The following is a 13,227-nucleotide window of genomic DNA, read 5'->3' on the forward strand; positions in this document are numbered from 1 at the left end:
AGGTGAACCTTGGTAGAAGATGGAAAATTTGTTTAGAAAAGGGGATTTTTGGATCAGTGCTTCTGTCTCTGATGCTCTGTTTGATAGGGAACACCCAAGAATATGAGGATTTCTGTATCTAGAGCTTGAAGACAAGCCTTCTCCAGTATTTTGTGCTCTTCCTTAAATGATCACAGTATAGTCTGAGGTCATCTTTCTTCAAAAAGCAATGACTCTACAGGCAGAGAACATAGCTGTAGGTGGAGACTGTTACCTCATACTGTACACTCGGGTGTGTAGGATAGGTTCAGATCTAGCTGCCCAAGCTCCATTTGGAGGACATGTCATTCTTCGTACTGCTCATTCTGAACTATAGATTTTTTTGTTTACTTCTCTAAGACATCTTTCTGTCTTGTGTTTAGTGCTTAGCCCACCAAACCACTGTCCTTCAATTATGGTAACAGTGAATCATTTCTGTGTGCTTACTATATATCATGTAACTTACTATACAGCATGTAACTCATATAAGTTAAGAATTTTTTTCATTTTATCATCACAATCACCTTGGGATTTTACATTTTAGAGATGATGAAATGATCATTTTACAGATGATCAAATGAGCTTTCTGGAGGTGAAGTGACTCTCCCATCTCCCAGAGCAGCAGCTCCCAGCCAGAACTGGCCCTGCCTGCACCCAAGACCTTGGCACAGCAACCAGAGCCGGAAAGAACCAGAAGAGAAGCTTTCAAGGACTCTCAGCCACTTTGTCCCCATTTTTTCTCTTCTCCTGTCCTGCATTTTTCTCCACCTCCAGATACAGGTCGGAATGTGGATGCCTGTTCCCACACAAAAACACTTCGGATTCATTCCTGATACCCCATTTCATCCCGATTTCCCCTGTTTAAACTCAGATCTCACCTACCTGTTTGGTCAGAGAGATGAGTGTTTTAAAATCTCCAAGGAATGAGGCAGGGACTGTGCCCTCAGATGATTATTGGTGAAGGGAATTTATGCTTAATTTCAGTTTAGGAGAATGCTGCTGTGTCTCTGCCTAGGACAGGCAGCCCATTGTGGCCCTGGGTGATGAGGGAATCCCACAGAGACCCAGGATTTGTCACCTGTGGCTGCCAGTGTCTGCAGAGCCAGAATTGAGCTAATCCCATGAAAGGATGGGTGCTGATGGGCAGTTGTATGGTCGGTTGCTATGGGGCTTGTTGATCTCTCAGATTCCAGGTGACAAGATCAATGAATGCTTGACCGGCCCCTTCCCAGCAGGCTCTGGTGGCTGCAAACTGGTTCAGGTGTGGAAGGTCACACTACTTTACCTTTGGTTTTTGTTTGAAAACCAAACAACGAAAGACAGATGAATTCAAGAACTCTACAAGTGGTCAGGCAAGAATTCTCTTCAGGAAAAGGGATGTTTGTGACTCTTCCCCACATTGGCCTTGAAAGGGCCTGGCAGCCAAGTGGCTTTTATTAAAATGTTAAAAAAGTAGAAGATGCTGGTGAGGCTGCAGAGGAAAGGCAATGCTAATACACTGTTGGGCCGAGTGTAAATTTGTTCATGGAAAAATTAATGCAGAAAGCAGTTTGGAGATTTCTGAAATAATTTAAAACAGAACTAACATTCCACCCAGCAATTCCCTGACTGGGCATTTACCCACAGGAAAATAATTGCTCTGCCAAAAACACACATGCTCTTACATGTCCATCATAGCACTATTCTCAGTAGCAAATCCATGGAGTGAAGCTAGGTGTCCATCAGCGGTAGACTGGATAAAAGAAATATGGTACATATATACCATAGAATACTATGCAGCCATGAAAAGAATGAAATCTTGTCCTTTGAAGCAACATGGATGGAGCTGGAGACCATAATCCTAAGCAAATTAACATAGGAACGGAGAGCCAAAAACCACATTCTCATGTATGAGTTTGAGCTGAGAATTGGATACACATAGATATAAAGACGGGAACAGTAGACAATACATCTGGTAGAGGGAAGAGAGAAGGAGGTGGAAAGGGTGAAAAACTACCTATTGGGTGCTACGCTCACTGCCTGAGTGATGATATCATTTGTGCCCCAAACCTCAGCATCACACAATATATTCATGTAACAAACCTGCACATGTAGCCCCTGAATCTAAAATAAAAGTTGAAATTATTTTTTTAAAAATGGGGCCTGTGCCAGAAGTGGTGGCTCACACCTGCAATCCCAACACTTTGGATCACTTGAGGTCAGGAGTTCAAAACCAGCCTGGCCAACATGGTGAAACCCTGTCTCTACTAAAAATACAAAAAAATACAAAAAAAAAAAAAAAAAAAATAGCTGGTCATGGTGGCGGGTGCCTGTAATCCCAGGTACTTGGGAGGCTGAATCACTTGAACTTGAACTCAGAAGGCAGAGGTTGTAGTGAGCAGAGATCATGCCACGGCACTCCAGCCTGGCTGGTGTTCAGCCAGAGGGAGATGTTTTGTGTGAAGCCTGAGGTGGGGGCTCTTCATAGCCTCTGTGAGAAGGAGGTCCTAAGCCGTGGCGGTGGACAGAGTTGCAGCTTTCTGCCTCTTTGCCCTTTGGTCTGGACCCACAGGTGAACAGCACCAGCCTCGATCCCGAGCACACGCTCTGGAGACCTTCACATCTCACGTTTCCATGTGAGCAAATGGACTGGGAAAGCTGTGTGGCCTGAGAAAAGGCAACCCCATGGCCTGGCTCTACACAGTATTTTGTCTTTTTTTTTTGAATAAGCACTTTTTTTTTTTTTTTTTTTTTGCTTGTTTTGTGTTTTTGGTGGTGGTAGTGGTTTATTTTACACTGACCACGTGGAAGAAATCCCATGGTTATCTGTGATTTTCATGCCCTGTTTCTGCTGGCAACCCTTCTGAGTGGAGTGACTCAATTTTCTGTGTAAAATGGCCCAGGTAGGAGGTGGAAGCAGCCGTCTGGAAGGCCCCTGGGATCCTTATGTCTGTCTCTTGGCTTCAGGTAGCCAGTTGGGTTTTGTTAGGAATGATCTGAATGGAGACAGAAAACAGTGGAAACTAACACTCCCTGCCCAGCCCTGTTTATATGAAGCGTTTCGTTCTTCCCTTGACTCTTGAGTGATGATGATATTCAGACGAGGCATTGACATTATGGTAAGAAAGGGAAAAAATGTATGTGTCTTGTCTGTGTATCTATCTACTGGATATATATCTCCAAAAGCAGACAAACCCAAGGCTGTAAGGTGAACTAGGATCTGCATTTTGACTCCAGAAAAACAAAATCCATGTTGAACAAAGTGATGTTTGTATGCAGTGACTTTCTCGGTGACCGGTGTGTATCTGTCCATTGTGTGCAAGCCCTGAGACCTATTTTCCTCTGAAGATAGTGAGTGGTAGCCGTCTCCTCACACGAATCACATCTAGAGCACAGATGGCCCTCTGAAGGTATTTGATCTTACACATTTATTGTTTACCAAACAAGTGTCTGATTCATTCCGCAGCATGTGGTGTATTCCACAGCATGTGGATTGCGGTCCCCTGTGTTTTCCGGGAATGCTTTGCTCCATATAGAGGTTTTACTCTACTCATCACTGCAATTTGCACTCTGCTCCGTGGACACTTGAGGTCTGTGCTGTGTTCCCTGTAACTGGAAATGAGCTCTGAACTTGTCTTTTTCCCTTGGCTGCTCCTGGCCCTTGGTACCAGCTCCCAGGGTGTCCATAACCACTTGGGATAGAAGGTGAAAGTGGAATTTCAAATGGAAGCTTCCTTGGATCTTCGGTGACAAGCTTGGATGAGCTATGGACCCAACATGGGCCCTCTCAGAATTGCCAGGAGGAGGCTTTGACAGGTGCCAGATGTGCCATGGGGCCTGCCTCTCTCTGCTGCGTCCAGTGGGTGCAAGTCAGCCAACGTGTGGCCAGTGTGGCTGGATGGTGTCAAAAGCAAGCAAGTTTTATGAAAATGAATCAATCCTCAGTTAATCAAATGGGTGAATCCTGACCCTCTCTAGTTTCTTTCCCTGGTCGTAGTGGGGAGCTGGTGTTAGCTGTGGGATTCACTGTGGCGTCCTACCCCAAAGGCAGAGAAGACGAAAATAAAGTGGGCAGAGCTGGGCTTGATTCCCAAGTCGCAGTCTGGCTCCCGCTATGGTAGGCGGGACATCTCTCTAGCTGCTCACAGAGATGGAACTAGGGAATTGAGGGAAGAGTTAGGGGGCCAGGGAGATTTACTTGAGTCTGATTTTCCAGGTGAATGAGAAGGGAGGGCTTGGTCCGGGGCTTGGTGCCAACACTTTCCTGGGAGAGGCATGTCATCACCAAAAGCATTTGACATTGTTTTATGTTAGCAATAAGATTCAGTTGGTCAGATTTTTTGGGCTGCCTTGAAGATGCTGACACATATTTCTGTGCTGTGATTGTTCTGAAGGCAGAGTAGCTCCAACCATTGTGAGAACCCAAATAAAAATCAATACCCCCTCCTCAAAGAACACCGTTCTAAAACACTTTTCTCTGGAAAACAGTGCCCCCTTTCTCAGAAGCTGCTGCTGCTTTTTGGATTCCATCTCTTTGTATGTGCTAATCTAGTGTACCATGGAACACATTTTGGGAGCTGGGGGTTCTGCTAACCTTTAAGGGGGACATTTGTGTCTGATCTGAGATTGGAGGATGCTTTCCAGTGTGAAGGAGTGTGAGGGAGCAGGCACAGACACAGTTAGAACAGGGTCACTTTACTGGTATAGAGACTGCAGCGGGACAGGGGGTTTAGCTGTTGGCAGCTATCATGTCCTTAATCCAGTCCACATAGTTGTAGACCTTGGTGTAGTCTCCAGGCTTGTTCTTCTGGGCACAGCCATCGTCCCAGGAGACAACACCTTAGAGCTCTCCGTTGCAGGCCACAGGGCCACCATCATCAAGCTGGGGAGAAGAAGGGACAAGTTCTATGAAGAGAGAGATGGAGGAGGAATATAGCTACATTTACTCTGAATCTTAAAAGACCCCCTTCCAGCCAGCTCTGTGACTCCACATCCTTCTCAGGGTGTTGCATTCTCTGTTATTCCTAAATAGACAGCATGCAGCCCAAGGGAGCCTTCCTCATTTCTCCATGGGGGCACTGCAGGGAGCATCCTCTGCCCTGCTACCTTGGGAGTTCAAATCTTTTTCCCGGATGGGGCCTGGATATCAGTGGGAGCCTCAGCATGGGGAGGGGTCAAATCCCCTGGCAAGAATCCTTGTCTCCCTCGAGGAAGCCCATGCAAAACATATTGTCCTTAATCTTTCCCAGGTAACAGGCTTTACGCTTAGCCTGGGTCAGCACAGGAGTATCCAGGCACTGCAGCTCATCTGGGTAGTTGGCTTTGAGGATCAGGAAGAGATCAAAGAAAGTCAAAATGTGGGTCAGGCCAGAGAAGGAGACAATCTAGGATGGAACATTAAAGAGGAACACTGTCCCTGGAGAGGACTCCAAAACATAAGTCCTGGAAAGGGATTCTGGCTTTTAGTTCCCAGAATGATCATTGTTGAGCCCAAGACATGATCATAGCAAGTTCTCCATTTGTCCTGTCTTTTGATTTTAGGAGCTACATCCTTTATACTTTGCATCTCTCTGGTGCCCAGTGCAGAGCCTGGGGGTAATGGGCATTAGAAATGTGTCTTAAGCCTGGAGGCCAGAGGATTCAAGTTAAGGGGCATAGTTTGTTCTGGAAATTGTGAGGATGAAGGGAAGTAGAAGGACAAAGGTTCTCACTCGCTGCCAGAGCTCAGAGTGTTTCCCCAGCCAGAGATGAGGCACGCAGTGCCAGGAGCTGGAGGGGCAGTGGGCAAAGAGATGGTGGACACGTAGGCATTGATGATGGCAGGCCTGGAGAGCTTGATCAGCAGGATGTCATTGTCCAGAGTCCTCCAGTTGTATCTGGGGTGGCGGATGGTCTTGGCTGCATTGTTGAACTGTTCCAGTCCCCTGCAGGACTTCGATGTTGTGCTCTCCCAGTCTCACCTGGATGGGGCTGTTGGGCAGGGCAGGCATGGTGAAGACCTTCTCCCACAGCCGGGGCACCCATCCCACCTTCCCCAGGGTCCTCAAGTTCCCTGCTCATGGACAGCTCTGGAGGCATGGGGTGGGATGTGTGGCCATATTGCATAGGCAGGAGAGGGATGTGGGTCAGTGCATATGTGAGACCCAGGACCTTTCTGCTTCTGAGGTTGGTGGTAGTGAGGTGGGGAAGAGGCAAAGGGATCCCACCAGAGGCTGCTCCTCAACCAGCCTTCCCAGTCTCTTTCCCACAATCTTCACAGTCACTAGCACTGTGGGCAAAAGGAGCTCCTTTAAGATTTCCCAGCATTCTTCACCCCAGGCCTTTACTAACTGTGCACAGTGTCTGTTCCTCCCTCCCTTCTTGGCCTGGTGAGCACCACCCTTCTGTGTAATCTAATCCAAGGGTAGCCATAGTATTAGCATCTCCTGGGAACTTGTTAGAAATGTAAATTCTTGGTCCTTACCCCCACCTACTGATCAGAACCTTGGGGATGGGACCCAGTGATTTGTGCCTTAACAAGCCTGCAGGTGGTTCTGACACATACTCAGGTTTGAGAGTTCTTGGTGTAGGCAGCAGTTCTCAGCTCTGTCTATACACTCTACAGTTACCAGAGGTAGAGTGTTAAAGACTCACTGATATTCACCCCCTCTTCCTGAAAATTTTGAGCTCATTGCCCTGAGATAGGACACAGGCATCAGTATTTTTAAAAACTCTTTCTTAGGTGGCTTTAATATGTGGCTACGCAGCAAAAGGTACTTGCCTGCTTTTCCCACTAGCTCTGACCACCCCAAGATCATTCCTGCCTGCTTTTATGACCACAACCCTTGCTGTTTCATGGATTTGTCTGGGTGTGAGAAGTTCCTGTCTTGTGTTCACTCTCTGCTCTGGACAGTCAGCTGCTGCCAACAAGTTTTCTTCTCTACCACCTCTCCCCTCCATCTTACCCAGCCTCAGTACTTCCCTGGGCTGAAGCCAAGCTCGCCCAGGCAGCCTGGCTGAGAGCTTTGCAGTCAGGGGCCCCACACTCATGGCTTATAGCAGTGATCTGCTGACACCACCCACTGTTTGTTAATGAGGGAGCCACTGCAGAAGTGGGAGCCAGAATTCAGGGACACCTGGTAGGGGAGAGAATTCTTCCCACAGGTGTAGCCCCCAATGATCTTGTCATCATCGTCAAAGGGGGCAGCAACTGGAGTGGAGACGGGAAGGGAGAAGGCAAGTCAGTAGCATGTTAGGGGTGGTGCTACCAGCCTGCGGTTGCTTCCTGCTAATTAGAAAACCTTAACAAGTACAGTGAGGCTAGGCAAGGGAGGGAGCACTGCCATCCCTGGTGAGCATCACTGGATGTGTCTTTCAAGTCTCTGTGTCTCTAGGGCACGTAGCTAGGTACTGTGAAGGGGCTCAGATCTCTCCTCGGGTCACCAGGGTAAGGTCGCAAGGAATGTCCTCACAGTCCTTCCAGTGGGATAGGAGTTGGGATGTGGTTGTCTTACCCACTGAATGCCTGTCTCTTTTGTTCAGCACCTGTGTACTTCCCCTGGCTATTTGAGCCCTGCATTGTCAGGATACTTTGGAAAAGCTAGGAAAACCCCCTGGCTGCGTAGACCTGGCCATGACCAGCTTTCCCCATAGCTCCGATCTGTGCAGTCAGGGCAGAGTTGAGGGCAGCCCCAGGCTCACTTCGGCAGAACAAAGGTAGATGTTGTTATTGGCCAATAGGGCAGCAATTCTTAACCTTGGCTGTATGCCTGGAATAGTTAAAAATCACCTGGGAAGCTTAAAAGCCCGGAACACAAGCTGCACCCCAGACAAATGAAGTTAGAATGTCTAGAGCTGAGTCTCTGGCATGAGTAATTTTTCCACCTCCCCAGGTGCATTCGAGGTTAAGAGCAGGTATAGTGGTGCTATTCTGGTGCTGTTGGAGCCAAGCCTGAAGCCTTCTGCTTCATATCATGGGCCAGCCCCACCTGGCCTCCCTTCCCAGCTTCTCCAACTACAGCTCGGATATGGATGAATGACAGTGGTGGGAGTGAAATTAGGGAGAAGTTGAAACAATTGAGGCTTAAAAAGAGCCCAAGGAGGTTGGGAAGTAAAGATGCCAGATGGAGGAAATAGAATATCAGAGCATAGTCTAAAGAAAAGAGGTGGCAAGAATGGAAGGGTATGTGTCTGCTAGGAAAGGGTGTGGGTGGGGCCTGAGGCAGGGCATGGTACTCACTAGCAGCTCCCAAAGGTAAGGATCAGGAGTGGATTCATGGTGGTAGAGTGTGCCTGACTGGTGGTGGAGGACCTGTCTTTACACCTCCCGAGGATCGGGAGAAGAGGTGTCTGTAAGGCGAGGGTCACCACTCCTCTAAGCACAAACAAACCTGCAGCTTTCCCCTTCCCAGGGTCTTGCATCAGTTCGGCTATGTTTGGCCACTCTGTGGGTTTGTGATTCACAGGTGATAAGGAAACTTGCCTTCTGAGAGCAGAGAGGGAGACCGGCTGTTTCCTGCAAGGATGCTGGGATGGGAAAGACAGGGGAAGCCAAGTCCCAGATCACAGAGCTGGGCTTTCTTAGGCCGAGGAGATGAGGGTTAGAAGGAGGGAGAATGGCCTGGCTGTTTAGGAATCTTTTCAACTATTGTGGATGTATTTAACACACTTAAGGAACTGCAAGCGTTGGTAACAAGCTTGGCTTTTCAGTGTCCTGCAGTCCCCATGAGAGGAGCAAAGTCTTATCTAAGGCTCATGCCTGTGAATATGGAGATGCTTCTCTCTAGTCAGTGTGTGGGAAGGTCAAATCCAAGACTTTGGAGAAAGAGAATTCCAACAATAAGGCATAAGGAGAAGGGAGACTCAGCATTCCTTAGGATTCTGGGCTCCCAGATGGCTCTCCTTCCTACCAAGGCTTAAGGATAGGAAGTGTTTCAAAGAAGGAGGGGGCCCAGGTTATGTAGGAGCTTTCTCGGTGCATCTGGAGGATGGAAATTGAATGGCACACTCCTCCCCTTCTTCAATGTGAAGACATTTGTCTTTCTCAGGTGCATCCTGTCACAGATTTTTTTTTTAGGCATCCTCACGGTTGCCCTGGCAACCTGCACTCAGGGTGATGCAAACTGACCCACCAGCTCGGGGCTGATATCCTGAACCAGAATGACATGGCCCCGATTGGATATCAGAGTTTGGACCATGGTAAATCTGGGTTACATTTTGATCTGAGAATCAGCAGTAGGTAGAGATTTTAGCACATGGTAAATGGGTCACATGTTGGGTTCAATGACAGAGATTTGGAGGGGCGGATCTAGAATTTTCTATCTTAGATGCAGTGAGATTATGCTGGGCTCAGTACAAAGTGAATCTTCCCAGACAATATCCTGATTTGGGCCCTACCAAGGTTACTAAGACACAGTTGTGTAATTGACTGAGGCACAACGTGGCCAGAGCAGTGTGGAGATGGAGATGCTGTCTCCGCTCAAGTCTAATGATATAAGGAAAGAAGGAGCTTCCTTATGAGGGTGCTTTCCCTTCTCAGCAACTCAGAGCTCAGGTTGGTGATGGGCAGGAGTGAGCAGAGTTCAAGTTTGAATTTTTGAAAGGTAAAAGAATCAGGGATGTTTTGGAGATGGTGAACAAAATGAGAAAAGATCAGAAACCTGGCAGTGAAATTGCATATGGCTAGGGGGCTAGAGGGAGGAAGCAAATGGAAACCACACAGAATTGGAAAAAATGCCAAAGTGGCATCTGTGGAGTTGAGAGGACACAGAGAGTACCTTCAGGTTCAGCTCCAGGAATGGCTGCTGAGCCAGCTTCCCCACAGCCAGGAGACCCACTGCTCAGAGATTCCCTCTCTACCCTGTACCCCCTCTAGTCACTGATGGGCTCATACCTGACACTGCTATCCTTAGATTGTGCATGGTGCCTGACTATTTTACAAGAGTTTTCACATAAGCAACAGTAGTGCATTGCTTTTCGTTTATGCTGAGTTTCGCACTCTAACTTCCCCAAAACATGCTAATTGTGATTTGTGCAGAGTAAAATTATTTCCATTTATAGAGGAAGACAATGAGATTCAGAAGGATTCTGTCTTGCCCAAGAATACAGACAGAGCTGATCATGAGGCCAACGGAAGCCATGGAGAGCGTTGTGAAGTATGGGAATTGCTGCAGGTGGCATCTAAAAGGAGATTCATTGAGGATCAAGGCAGAGGTCCCCAGAGGACAAACGGTACATTTGATTCCTTCCTGGTCTTTTCTTCCTAGCAGAAATAGATGATTCAATTCATCTTTCTCCTGGCACCTTGTCTCGGAGCCTTACCTTGCCACAGTTCAAGACCCTTCCAGGCCATGACCGCCATGTAGATGACACACTTCTCTGCTCACGAATAACTGGATAAGCCTGAGGTAGCCGGGTTTCAGAGCATTGACAATATGGGTTTTTCCTGTGTTGTCCCTAAACACATTGTTTAATTTTGTCCCCTTGTCATGGGGTCTTCACAGAACTCCTACCTTGGAGGATAAGGAGAGACTCTTGCTCTAGCAACTGTCGACACCAGTGTGCACTAAATAGGGAGGTGAACCTTGGTAGAAGGTGGAAAAATTTTTTGGAAAAGGGGATTTTTGGATCTGTGCTTGTGGTTCTGACTCTCTGTCTGAAAGGGAACACCCAAGAATATGAGGATTTCTGTATCTAGAGCTTGAAAGCTAGCCTTCTCCAGTATTTTGTGCTCTTCATTAAATTATCACACTATAGTCTGAGGTCAGCTTTCTTCAAAAAGGAATGACCTTACAGGCAGAGAACATAGGTGGAGAATGTTACCTCATACTGTAGACTCAGATGTGTAGGATAGGTTCAGATCCAGCCGCCCAAGCTCAATTTGGAGGACATGCCAATCTTGGTACTGTTCATTCTGAACTATAGGTATCTTTGTCTACTTCTCCAAGACATCTTTCTGACTTGTGTTTAGTGCTTAGCACACCAAACCACTGTCCTTCAATTATGATAACAGTGAATCATTTCTGTGTGCTTACTATATACCACGTAACTTCCTATACAGCATGTAACTCATATAAGTTAAGAATGTTTTATTCATTTTGTCATCACAACCACCTATGGGATTGCCCATTTTACAGATGATCAAATGAGCTTTCTTCAGGTGAAGTGACTCTTGCATCTCCCAGAGCAGCAGCTCCCAGCCAGAGCCAGCCTTGCCTGCACTCACGACCTTGGCAAAGCAACCAGAGCTAGAAACAACCTTGAGAGAAGCTTTCAATGACTTTCAGCCATTTTGTCCCCCTTTTTTTTCTCTTCTCCTCTCCTACAATTTTCTCCATCTCCAGGTACATTTCGGGATGTGGATGCCTGTCCCCACACAAAAACACTTGGGATTCACTCCTGATACCTCAGTTCATCCTGATATCCAAACCTTTAAAGTCAGATCTCACCTATGTGTTTGGGTCAGAGAGAGGTGTGTTTTAAAATCCCAGAGGAAGGAGGCAGGGACTGTGCCCTCAGATGATTATTAGTGAAGTGGATTTATGCTTAATTTCAGTTTAAGAGAGTGTTGCTGTGTCTCTGCCTAGAGCAGGCAGCCCATTGTGGTCCTGGGTGAGAAGGGAAGCCCACAGGGACCCAGGGTTTGTCACCTGTGGCTGCCAGTGTCTTCAGAGGCAGAATTGAGCAAATCCCATGAAAGGATGGGCGCTGATGGGCAGTTGTATGGTCGGTTGCTACGGGGCTTGTTGATCTCTCAAATTCCAGGTGACAAGATCAATGCTTGCTTGAGGGGCCCCTTCCCAGCAGGCTCTGGTGGCTGCAAACTGGTTCAGGTGTGGAAGGTCATACCACTTTACCTTTGGTTTTTCTTTGAAAAACAGACAATGAAAGACGGATGAAAACAAGAATTCTACCAGTGGGCAGGCAGGAATTCTCTTCTGGAAAAGGGATGTTTGTGGCTCTTCCCCACATTCACCTTGAAAGAGCTTGGCTGCAGAGTGGCTACTATTAAAATATCAAAAAAACAGAAGATGCTGGTGAGGCTGCAGAAGAAAGGGAACGCTTATACACTGTTGGCCAGAGTGTAAATTAGTTCATGGAAGAATTAATACAGAAAGCAGTTTGAAAATTTCTGAAATAATTTAAAATAGAACTACCTTTCTATGCAGCAATTCCTTTACTGGGCATTTACCCAAAGGAAAATAATTGTTCTGCCAAAAAGACACATGCTGTTGCTTGTGCGTCACAGCACTATTCACAGTAGCAAAGCCGTGGAATGAACCTAGGGGGCCATCAGCATTAGACTGGATAAAGGAAATGTGGTACATATACACCGTGGAATACTATGCAGCCACGAAAAGAATGAAATCATGTCCTTTTCAGCAACATGGATTGATTTGGAGACCATAATCCTAAGGAAATTAACATACGAACAGAAATCAAATATCACATTCTCATGTATAAGTGGGAGCTGAGCATTGGGTACACATGGATATAAATATGGGAACCGTAGACACTGCAACTACTAGAGGGAAGAGAGAAGGAGGGTGGAAAGGGTGAAAAACTACCTATTGGGTACTATGCTCATTGCCTGAGTGATGAGATCATTTGTGCCCCAAAGCTCAGCATCACACAATATACCCATGTAACAAACCTGCACATGTAGCCCCTGAATCTAAAATGAAAGTTGAAATTATTTTTTAAAAATGGAGCCTGGGCCTGGAGCAGTGGCTCACGCCTGTCCTCCCAGCACTTTGGATTACTTCAGGTCAGGAGTTCAAAACCAGCCTGGCCAACATAGTGAAATCCTGTCTCTACTAAAAATCTAAAACAAAACAAAACAAAACAAAAATTAGCTGTGCATGGTGGCTCACACCTGTAATCCCAGCTACTTGAGAGGCTGAATCTCTTGAACCTGGGAGGTGGAGGTTGTAGTGAGCAGAGACCATGCCACGGCACTGCAGTCTGGCTGTAGTTGAGCCAGGAGATGTTTTGTGTGAAGGCTGAGGTGGGGGCTCTTCGGAGCCTCTCTTAGCAGGAGGGCCTAATCCATGGCGGTGGACAGAGTTGCAGTTTTCTGCCTCTTTGTCCTTGGTCTGGAACCACAGGTGAACAGTACCAGCCTCGATCCCAAGCACAGGCTCTGCAGACCTTCACATCTCACAGTTCCATGTGAGCAAATGGACTGGGAAAGCTGTGTGGCCTGAGAAAAGGCAACCCCATGGCCTGGCTCTACACAGTATTTTGTCTTGG

At 47.0% G+C, this 13,227-nt stretch overlaps 1 protein-coding gene, 1 pseudogene and 1 gene segment (V, D, J or C); all 3 read right to left on the reverse strand.

Annotated features, from left to right (window-relative positions):
- The window catches only part of LOC126951110 (probable non-functional T cell receptor beta variable 7-3), a 632,711-nt gene that overhangs the window by 84,432 nt on the left and 535,052 nt on the right, over positions 1-13,227 (reverse strand).
- Positions 1-13,227, reverse strand: part of LOC126951109 (M1-specific T cell receptor beta chain-like) — a 418,381-nt gene that overhangs the window by 33,073 nt on the left and 372,081 nt on the right. The window lies entirely within an intron of this gene.
- LOC126951084 (putative trypsin-6) lies at positions 4,727-8,253 on the reverse strand (annotated as a pseudogene).

This window comes from Macaca thibetana, chromosome 3 (genome assembly GCF_024542745.1).
Source record: "Macaca thibetana thibetana isolate TM-01 chromosome 3, ASM2454274v1, whole genome shotgun sequence".
Lineage (NCBI taxonomy): Eukaryota > Metazoa > Chordata > Mammalia > Primates > Cercopithecidae > Macaca > Macaca thibetana.